The following is an 8,641-nucleotide window of genomic DNA, read 5'->3' on the forward strand; positions in this document are numbered from 1 at the left end:
AAACGGAGGTGTTCAAACATAGCATATCTCTGTCAAGAACACAAACAACAGAAACAAAAAATGATGGGATGAAAGGAAATAGCTAACTAAAAAGGCGACTTTGACACCCACCACAAGCTAAAGAGGTAGTCTAGGATCAGAAAAATTTACCCATGCCACGATAATTTAGAAAAATGACATCCAGAGAAGATATCTGCACGATCTGGAAACAGCAATTCAAGCTGAAGAAATCCAGGGAAGAATGCTTAGTAAGTCTAAGAAAAGCTTAACGCGGCACCCAAATGCCCAGAATGTGACTGCCAGTGGAGGCAGTGGCGAAGTTTTTGATCGTAGGTCATCTAAGGGAACAGATCACTCCAAAGTGGTGCTTCAGATATATTATGTCTGGACACTTCGCGGAGACATGCACTAACGGCATATTGAAGGTGTAGAGAAAGGACATATTGCTAGGGAGTGTAATAAGAACCCCATTTATATTTTCTTGCGCAGACCACTTACGAATCCGCGATGAAGATTGCCATCATAACTAAATCCTACAGAAACCTTGACCGTGGTGTATGAGTCACAGATTCTACTGGTGGAACGGCGATATGGACGTGCGGTCGCCTAACGGTACAATATACAATCGGTCAGGCGGCTATTGGCTTTGTTTTAACTAAAATAAGCGGTACATTCACCGACCCTCAAATTGTATAAATTTGAAGATTTGTTAGGCAATCTTATTCTCGACGCAAGAGGACGAACTCCAACGATGATAGCCGGTGATTTTAATGTGTAGGCCATCGAATCAGGCAGCAAATGGACTAAGGGGGACTCATTGAAGCAGTCGGCCAATTTTAGTAGATATAGTTATGGCCAACGACCAGTCTAGAAAGATGGGCACCTCGACGGATAAAGCCCTTCATGCCACACGGTGAATCGCTAGAGCATGTGATATATCGATACCTAAGAGATGCTCACTCCCCTCTAGAAGACCTAGTTGCTGGTGGAATAGTGAAGTGGCCATCATTCGATCAACTTGCCACCGAGCCAGACGTTATCGCTCAGAGGGCAATAGAAAGCATAGATCAGGGACAAAAGGAGCATGCATATAAGGGAACCCGCATGAACCTCAAGCTTATCATCCAACAGAGCATGGCGTAATATTTTACGGATTTCCGGACAACTTCCAGCGACCTCAGAATGTGACGGTAATACCGCCTGAGGCAAGCTGCTGAAAATCTGCGGTAGAATAGGCGACAGTAGTGCCCCGGGTCTAGATGGCACCGAACAAGGCCCTTGAGCCTGCCGTGAAATGTAGACCGGATAGGTTCGCGGAGTTGTTCGAAGCCTACACGTCCGAGGGCATCTTTCCTACACCATAGAAGCAGCAGAAGCTGGCGCTGCTGTCTAATGCTGACAAAACTCCAAGAGAACCATCCTCCTATGGACCCTTACCTTCTAGACGCTATGGGGTTAGACAGAGTAATTTATAATAAAATACTCCCGATTGTCGAGAGTCAAGGAGGTCTTTCAGATTGGGAGTAGAGGTTTTGTAAGACCAGATCAACCATGCCTCGCGAGCCAGCCATCAAATGCTTGGGAGTGATGATAGATGCTTCGGCCTCTTTCAGCTGCGCATAGAGCATACTTCTGAAAAAGCATCCTCCACTAGTGCAGTTCTGGCAACAATGAACGTAGGAGGGTCACGGCACACTTGCAGGCTGCTCATAGCCAGGGTGGTTAGTTGCAACTTGCTGTATGCAGTTCCAGTTTGCATACATGCGCTGCATTTTTAGATTATGCACGTCCACTGAGTTCGGTCTACAGAAGAACAACTCTAAGGAAATGTTCTGCCTTCAGAACCGTCTCAAATGATGCGTTCGTCATTTCGGAAATAATAAGATGAACAATCTTTAACGCCAGGTCCATCTCTCCTTTATCGCAGGTGAAAGAAGCCGAAAGAGAGAGAGAGATCAATAAACAGATGGGAACAACGATGGGATCAGTCAGAACAAGGTCATTGAACTTACAAGTTGATCCCTTCCTTCAGGGAGTGGCTGGAGAGAATGCATGGCGAGATCAATTATAATTTCACCCAATTTCTCACAGGCTATGGAAGATACCGTCAATACCTTTATAGGTTCAAATTGGACACCGCACCTGATTGTCCAAACTGAGATGGGGTCTTAAAGAACCCAACCCACGTATTTTTTCAATGCCAGAGGTTCGTGAAAGAAAAGAAGAACTTCGAGCACATTCTAGGTGAAGTGCTATAAATGGAAAATTTTATATGGAGTACCTTGCCAGGAAGGGTGCGATGCAGAAATCTAGAATAAACTACGAAAGCGGAAGAAGTCAGCAAAGCTCGATTTCAAATGCTGACTCCGCCCTATGATGCAATACCTAATGGTGGTTCCACTGAGCAACGTTCAACGGGGACATTACTTCACGTTGGAACAATTCAACTCTAAACCGATTATTCCCTGGAACCTTCATTTTAGTAGTAAAGTGTAAAGTTGCCCATCAAATTGAATATTACACGCTGATATTAACTAAACTTACATCCCCCACATCAAGCATCTCACCTTGGATACCCTTCTAACCTACGTTCCAATAGCAAATACCCATAAAATTTTATCCGGAAAGGAAGAAAAAAGTCAGCCTGAAAGAATGAAAATGTGAATTTTTTCGTACGAAGAGAATTTCCCGATTGCAGTGAACATTATGTAGGTTACACAGATACTACATACGAGGAGCTTGCACCATTTTCCGCATCTAAGGGACAATGCTAGAAAGTAGTAAGCTGGCATACAAAATTGCTCTTCTTCCTAACCACACTGCAATTTTGTCCAATTTTATCCGTTCGTATTATGTTAAACAAAGAAAGATAGAGGAAAAAGTCGCAGAAAATACGAAAATTTCCTCGGGAATATCGAATGTTCTTCGAAGGAAATTTCAAAATTTCGCCGTGCTGGAATCAGTCGAAGTAGATATCCAAGGGTCGATATGTAAGGGTCTTTGATCTTCCAATCCAATCTTCGGCATTTTAATTTGCAATCAAATAGAAATTGAACAGATTCACGTTCAACTGTGCCCAATTGGCCCCCCATCTCCTGACTCAAACACGGCTAATACGGGCCCGATGAATTCAACTGAAACTAGACTATTTGTTATGCGGCAAAAGGGATAAAATAAAATCCCTAGACCGGCGTTTATTTAAATTTATTCTTTAACCATCTCATTTCGGTTATAGCCGGTATTTTTTCCATAGTAAACTCTTGCTTTCCGCTCCCGTGGAGAATCCGGTTTTTCGCCTCTCCAATGCCGCATGCACCATCCCTTTTTTTCCAAGTTGGAACGTAAAACTGAAAAATTGCATTTCATCCGAAGGATCCTTCTACTTCTTTCCTTTCATTACACATTACAACTACGAAGACGATGAGTACTGAACGGCATTCCAATAGAAAACCTGTAGGCGAACCGAAGTGGTTTCAAATGCGGAGTACAGCACGTGAACAAAACCCGGTACGAGCAAGTATGCAGAACGAATCACCCCCATGGCAGCGTGTAATAGCAGACAAGACGATCCGGAAAACGGAAAGGGAAATACTATCAGATAAGTTAATTCCGAGCAGGATAAAAGTGCATGGATTTGTTATAGGTGCAAACAATGCAACGAAACGAAATGAAATTGGAAGAGTCCTTTCCACTGAGTAGCGCAAGGAAGTTGAGATTTTTCTCGAATCAATTTGTTTCCTATTTTTTGTATGCGAACGACTCAATGGAGCAACCAGATTATTTCCGTTCGTGTGTCATCCCATTCTGTACGGGGAAGTGTAATAAAAACAAACAAACCTGAGCGAAGCGTCCTACCTACAAAAGGTTTTCCAAAATCCGAAACGTTCCCATTTCGTGGCTTGTGAAATGAATATGAAAATTCTATTGTTATATTTCGGGGATGAAGTGGAGCAAGTTTTCCGGATCATAGCCCACTTAACTGCTATGCTTCGCATAAAGAGAATTTCGACCAACCACTACTGGTGTGTGTATCAGAATCTCCAAAATCAACTCGCTTTCACTACTTATAACAAGTTCAGTAACCAAAAGATGAACGCTTCAGGTATGAAAAGTTTTGTGTTTTTCTTGCCCTTGCACGTAATATGTAATGTACTAAATACATTTAGCATGTCAAACTACCCATCTGGACCTGTGTGAAGTTGCCAGATCTGCAGGCGGGTCCCTTTATACAGATAAGGCAATGCTCGGCGGATGCGTATGAACATGCACTTGCACGCGATGTTTATACGTAGGACAACTAGATTGCAGGAGAAGGAAGGTAGGAGGTTGAAACTTACGGACCAGGGGCGCGAAACCTCAATGCAAGTGGCGTTTGGGTGTGAGAAAGTTAGCTCCCGGGCGCCGACATCCCACAACTGGAGTGCCTCGGTGATGGATTAATTGACCAGTCCAGTACTCCCGAGAAAATTCTTTGCAAAGACACGAAAAGATGCTTCACAGGCTGGGTCAACTCACGAGAGGGAGGGAAGCGATTATACCCGGTCGGGAGATATCGCATGAACGAATGCTGGTCTCATTTAGGAGAAGCTCGACCATCCTATGTCCTCCTCCGATGCCAGCATCGGTGAAAGAAGGAAGTGAGAGAAGGTTCCGGAAAACAAACAAATATGGAAGTTTACAGATAGAAAACCAAGCAGAAGAATAGTTTCCGAATACAGACAGTACATTGTTCGCGTTGTTTTTGTTCGCGAGCTTTATATAACAAAACTAAGGGCGAAAAAAATGCCTCGAAGAAAGCAATTGCCTCTCAACATCCACAAAACCCAAAGGGCGGCAAACTTGAAAAGTTCATATGAATTCACTTTATATGATTGTTACGCCATACACACCTTAGATTGCAATAAATTCAAATGAAATGCACAATTTTGACGTTCTATAACTTTGCTAATAATAGTTGGATTTTTTTCAAACTTTCCAAAATTGTGTATTATATCATTACTTATGATGCTACTACTACTGCTAATTTTGCACCTGCAGGATAAACATAAGGGGGGTTTTCAGGCAAATTTTTAAAATATGGCAAAATGCCATTATTAACCTTATTTGAGTAGATATCGGAATGGGATGTATTTTGAGACCAAGATTTTGAATACCTGCACCATCGTGATTTTTTCAGATTTTTCGGTTGGATAGGTTCTGAGAACCTGTTACATTTTTCAGGGCATACATTTTGAGCCCTCATTCCCCTACGTTTCACCCAGCATCAGAAATAGAATCAGTTTCGAAAAGTACTAATTAAGCCCTTTCATATGTTCTGTAGAAAAAAATGTACACCCTCCTTTCGCTTGTATGGGGAACCTCCCTTAAACTCTACTCAAAATGTCACCACTCGTTATATCTCAAGGGATTCCCAGCCCACATATTCTTACCCTTCGTGACAATAGCCTTAGCCGTTTTCGAATATGTTGTTTTACACAAAGCCTTGAAAAGATATCACATACGCCAATATTCCCAGCAAAGTCAAGGTTAATTTTGGTCCCCAGCAAAGTCAAGGTTAATTTTGATCAGGAACACATGGACAATGGAGAAAACGTCGGCGGAATTAGACGTTCTCAAAAAAGAGATTTGGGCGTCAACTGCCAGCATGTTGCGGGCAGCTACAGATGCCCCGTATTTAGGGAAGCCTTGGAAGAAATATGGTTGATACAAATCAATCTCAACCACTGTGAGACAGGCCATAATCAGCAGACCTTATCACAACAATAACAGCAGAGCCTGGTTCAAAGATGTAACTTACAAGGAAGCTATATGGACGTGTGGAAATGAAGTTATCAAAGAGGTAATGAAGTTTCCGGGATTGGATCGTTAGGGCAAAAATAGCTAGAATGAAAGTACACTATTACCATGCTGCACCAGGATATTCCGCTAGATGGGGGAATCGAGTGCAATGGACCACTAATGACTGAGTGCTTAAAGTCTTTGCTTCTCCCCCACCTCATCGCACACACACCTACTACACCAAACAAAATGATGGCATAATACGGGGATAAGATTGGTATGCTGAAAGTGGAAACCCTAAAATCAAACCAAATGATTGTGAAGATTTGGAAAAGCAACGGAAAATAGCTGAAAATAGAGCTCCCGAATCCGCCGCCCCCATTAGGCACTTTAACCTCATCAGTAAGACCAGACCCGATTGATTTATCAGCATATTTCAGGCACGCTTGCTAGAAGCATTTTCATGACTTGTCGCATGAGGCGGAAACTAATAATACTGCCGAATCCCAATACGCAACCGATACATCCATCACCGTACCACCCGATTTGACTTGTAGACACAGTGGGAAACATGCTACAAGGAGCCTCCTAAAATAGACTTCCCCATATCATGAAACATGGGGACAGCAGTTTGGTTTTCGCAAATTCACTAAACGGGGGGCCTTGAAGTGTGTTAGAGCACTTCATTCAAGACCATAACGGTACACTGAAGGAGGCAACGTGAACGGCATTGCGCGCACCCGAGATTGTTAGCCTGATTTAACTCAGATACTCATTCACAGCTGAGTCGACTGGTATCCGATATAAATAATAATAAATAATAAATCCCTCTGCCCCCAGTAAGATTTGAAACGCGACCTTCCACTACGACAGCCCCACGCTCTAACCACTTGAGCCATCCGAATGCAGGTAACATTGGATCTCAAAAATGCGTTAAATTCAGCCACCAGCTCGGAATGGATAAAGTGCTCCTTGGCTAAATCGGATGTCCTTAAATACTTTACTAAGATACTCGAAAGCTACCTCTCGAAAAGGACACTTTGGTACACACCTAAGCAGTAAACCGTCACGGCAGCAGTAACACAGGGCTCAGTATTGGATCCTATCCTGTGAAATCTGATGCACAATAGAATCGGTACCCTTCCAGTGCCGGAAGAGACTATGGTGTGCCTGTAGTTATTGTTGAACCATGAAACCATCAGTGCCATAAAAACGTCGCTGGAAATTATTTAACTTGACCTTGCAAAACAAAAGATGCTCTTGATTACCAACAGTAGGAAAATATAGGCGGGTGGAATTCATGCTGATGAATAAATAATCGCCAGTTAGGAAATACCTGAAGGTGAAGATTGTCACAAAAATCAAAAATCAATTTCATGCGACACCTGCAAAACAAAACCTTATTAAAATCGGTCCAATATCTGTCTGTCTGTCCGTTTGTCTGTCTTTTTTTTTTTTGAGGAGGTGGAAATCTTCAAAAGACACTTGCCTGGACACGCCAGCGTGTGGGATTCTTACCCACTAAAACCACCCCCGACTCCCCCAAGCCCCGTGGAACCGCCGTATGGTATTACATCACGGGGCGGAGTCAGCTCATTTTAGCTTGGTCCCCTTTCGTCTCTACGCGGCGTACGTAGCCGCGCTTTTCTATTCTCCTCTGCCTTTCGCAGTTTGCTCTGGATAGATACGACCATGCAGTTGATCGCATCCCAGTCTTCCTGACATGCTAACATTCTTCGCATCAGATTCTCTGGTATGAGCACCTCTCCTAGAGTCTCTTCTATGTTCTCCCTTTCCTCCACAAACCTTGGACAGTAAAAGAATACATACTCATTGCAGTTTCGACAATCGGCGTCCTTCGTCTGCGATAAAGGAGAGATAGTCTTCGCATTATATATATTCGTCATCTCATCTGCCAAGATGTCAATGGGCTTCATTCCAAAGATGACGAATGCTGCATCATCTGAGACAGTCCTGAATGCCGACCACACCCTTAGGGCTGTTCTTCTGTAGACTGAACTCAGTTTGTTAGCGTTAAATGCAACCTGCAATGCCTTTCCCCAAACTGGAGCTACATAGAGCAGGATCGAACTCATTACCCTAGCTATAAGCAACCTGGAAGCATGTCGTGGCCCTCCCACGTTCGGCATCATCCTTGCCAAGGCCACACTTGCAGTGGATGCTTTATGATAAACATACTGCACGTGTTGCTTATAGCTAAGCTTGCCGTCTACTATCACTCCCAAGTATTTGATAGCAAGCTTAGAAGTGATGATATGATTCCCAATTTGAATACAGGCAAAATTTCTTTTACGGCGCTTGGTGATGAGGACCGCTTCCGTTTTTTCCTCCGCAAGTGTCAGACCAGAACTCTCTAGCCAATCCTTAACAGCACTGATCACTTCGCAAGAGTATAACTCAGCATCTTCGAGGTGCTTTGCGACCACAACCAGCGCTATATCGTCGGCGTAGCCCACCACCGTGGCTTCCTCCGGAAGGGGAAGATTAAGTACATCGCTGTATATGATGTACCACAGCAGTGGGCCCAGTACGGAGCCCTGTGAGAGACCCGCGGAGACAACGTACTCCTGGCGTCCGCCATCGATGTCATACCAAAGCCTCCGTTCTTGTAAAAAGCTGTTGACAATAGCTGCAAAATAAGAGGGAATACCAATCTTCACCAGAGATTCCCGTATTAGGTTCCAATTGGCCGAATTGAATGCATTTCTCACATCCAGATTCACCGCTATGCTCGTCTGTCTGTCTGTCTGTCACACACACTTTTCTCAGAAATGGCTATACCGACTGAGATGAAATTTGGTGAGAAAGTGGGAACTGTAAACGCCCAGACATGCAGCGAGTA

Source organism: Hermetia illucens, chromosome 5 (assembly GCF_905115235.1).
Source record: "Hermetia illucens chromosome 5, iHerIll2.2.curated.20191125, whole genome shotgun sequence".
Classification (NCBI taxonomy): Eukaryota; Metazoa; Arthropoda; class Insecta; order Diptera; family Stratiomyidae; genus Hermetia; species Hermetia illucens.